Genomic DNA, 2,962 nt, shown 5'->3' with positions numbered 1-2,962 from the left:
TTTCTTCGTACGTAAGAAGCCTGCTTTCGGCTGAGTGTCCTGCCCATGTGCATTGGATTGTGTTGTGCTCCTTCTCGAAACTTTTGTCTGGGATCCTCTGGAATTATTACTCCATGTATAATACCCATCTTTTTATTTATATGTATTTTGGTTTTGAGATATTTCATGTTAATCAGGGTTTTGTTGTACGGATAATTGAACTTAATAGTAGATATTAAGTTTACAGAACAATAAAACAGTTTCTACTTAATATTTATTTTTGGTAGTCCATCACGGACATAGACACATCACAAGCCGTGCCACTCATTGCTGAGCGTCGTGACACCGTGATCTAAGCATCTACATCCTAGACGGTTACCACTTTCTCTTAGAGCCTGCTGAAGAGGTAGACCAATTATCTTCTTCATCCGATTAATCCAAATGCTCACTGCTTCTCTCCTCGTCTCTTGCCCTCGATCTTCCCTTTCTCGATTTCTTTCTGTTGGTTAATCTCCATCTTTTCTCACAATGTGCCCAAAGAACCGAAGAATTTTTTGGTTTTCACGCGAAGAAAGACACGTGGAGATGAAACTTCCCCTATGACTGAGCTGGAAAAACTTCTACGTTACTTGATTTTCAAACTCCAAAACGAAACTGAACGTACTGAGACTGTTTTCTCTTTACTTATTCTGATCATTTCTTAACTGACACACAATACTTTAGCGCAACGCAGCCTGGCTTTTAATAATCCCTACAAAAGAATAGCCCTGACTAACAAGAACCTAGCCGGCTGCTGTGGCCGAGTGGTTCTAGGAGTTTCAGTCTGGAACAGCGCGACCGCTACGGTAGCAGGTTCGAATCCTGCCTCGGGCATGGGTGTGTGTGATGTCCTTAGGTTAGTTAGGTTTAAGTAGTTCTAAGTCTAGGGGACTGATAACCTCAGATGTTAAGCCCCATAGTGCTTAGAGCCATTTGAACAATTTTTTGAACAATAACCTATACCCTTCATGAACCACTTACCTCACCAAAATCTTCGTTACTCGAACTACTGCAATACAGCGAGCGCCACTACTGTCAGCTAAATAGAAGGTTCTAACCACTGAAGGCCTGAAGGCACTAACTACTGATAGGCATATTGTTAGCAAATGAAATATTTTGATGGAGAACAAACAATGTATTTACCTTTTGGTGTTCAAAAGTCACTATATATTCGTGACATCCAGTTTAACAAATTTCCTTTCTTCTGACGGTCAAACGTCCAGATCATCCACTCATATTAACATGTCAGAACTCTGGCATCTCTCTCCCCACATCCACCACTGCTGCCGGCTCACCCCCAACTGCCCAACGCTACGGGCTGTTCACATCCAACTGCTCAACACTACACTGGCGGATAACTACCAACAACGAAAAAAAAAAAAAATGGCTCTGAGCACTATGGGACTTAACATCTATGGTCATCAGTCCCCTAGAACTTAGAACTACTTAAACCTAACTAACCTAAGGACAGCACACAACACCCAGCCATCACGAGGCAGAGAAAATCCCTGACCCCGCCGGGAATCGAACGCGGGAACCCGGGCGTGGGAAGCGAGAACCAACGAGTCCAACGAGCCACAGACTGCACACAGCGCAGTCAGCGATTTTAATAGAGAGCGCTACGTGGCGTTGCCAACAAAAAAACCTAAACATCCTACTTTCAGAGCTATTGAGTTGCTCAATAATGGACACATTTCTTCTTTCAGTTCATTTTAAGTGCAGAATCCTTCGCTAGTACCTAAGCTCAAATGCATTAGTATGCTGCTTGACTCTGACCTTAAGAGTCCATATTTCGCAACCATAAAAGAAGATGGAATACACGAGTGTTTCAACAAGCCAAACATTTTGGTATTTGTTACTGCTCTGTTCTTCCATGTTTTGGTGGGCTTCTTCACAGCCACTCGCCGTAGCATGCTCCATCTTCTTACCCAATCTTCACAGCTTCCCATGTCGCAGACGGTTGACCCAAGGTAGAAGACGCACCACTTCCTCTTCCTTTAATCGACCTGCGAGTTAAATCTGTACTCCGTAATCAGTTATCAATAATTTGAACTTGCTGAGATTGAGACCCAATCCAGCTCAGCTAGTTCATCTTCCTGCTGACTAAAAGCACTGTCATCAACAGGTCGGAAGTTGTTAATAGTTCTACCACCAATTGAGATGCCTCCTAATGATATGTCCTGCATAGATGTTGTACAGTCGGAGCATAAAACACAACCCTGGCTGACACCTTTCGATGCACTGAAGAAATGAGACTTGCCATCAGTTGTCTTCACAGCTGCGACGGGCTTGTTGTATGGGCTTCTGATCAGTGCTGTCACGTTTGGTGGAACACCGTACTCTGCAAGTACGCGTCACAACTTTTCCCGGACAGCACAGTCAAAAGCTTCCCTAAAGTCAAGGAAGCGGAGGAAGACAGGAACACAGAACTTACTACACTATTGTCCTTAAAACTGCCAACGGCCTTGCCACAGTTGTAACACGGGTTCCCGTCAGATCACCGATGTTAAGCGCTGTCGGGCTGGGCTAGCACTTGGATGGGTGACCATCCCGTCTGCCCAGCGCTGTTGGCGAGCGGGTTGCACTCAGCCCTTGTGAGGCAAACTGAGGAGCTACTTGACTGAGAAGTAGCGGCTCCGGTCTCGGAAACTGACATACGGCCGGGAGAGCGGTGTGCTGACCACAAGCCCCTCTGTATCCGCATCCGGTGACGCCTATGGGCTGAGCATGACACGGCGGCCATTAGTACCGTTGGGCCTTCATGGCCTGTTCGGGAGGAGTTTTTTTTTAGTTTTTAGTCCTTAAAATTTCAAAATCGGATAGGAAAGAAAATACAGATGGCCTACATACACTGACGTGACGAAAGTTGTGGGGATACCTCCTAATATCGTACTCCTCCTTTTTCCCGGCGTAGTGCACCAACTCGACGTGATATGGCTCAACA

The 2,962-nt window shown here is 45.3% G+C and overlaps 1 pseudogene; it reads left to right on the top strand.

Annotated features, from left to right (window-relative positions):
• Positions 1 to 2,473: 2,473 nt before the first annotated feature.
• Positions 2,474 to 2,591, top strand: LOC126189389 (5S ribosomal RNA; annotated as a pseudogene).
• The last annotated feature ends 371 nt before the right edge of the window (positions 2,592 to 2,962 follow it).

The sequence above is a fragment of the Schistocerca cancellata genome, chromosome 5 (genome assembly GCF_023864275.1).
Source record: "Schistocerca cancellata isolate TAMUIC-IGC-003103 chromosome 5, iqSchCanc2.1, whole genome shotgun sequence".
Lineage (NCBI taxonomy): Eukaryota > Metazoa > Arthropoda > Insecta > Orthoptera > Acrididae > Schistocerca > Schistocerca cancellata.
This window is presented reverse-complemented; position numbering and strand designations above follow the sequence as displayed.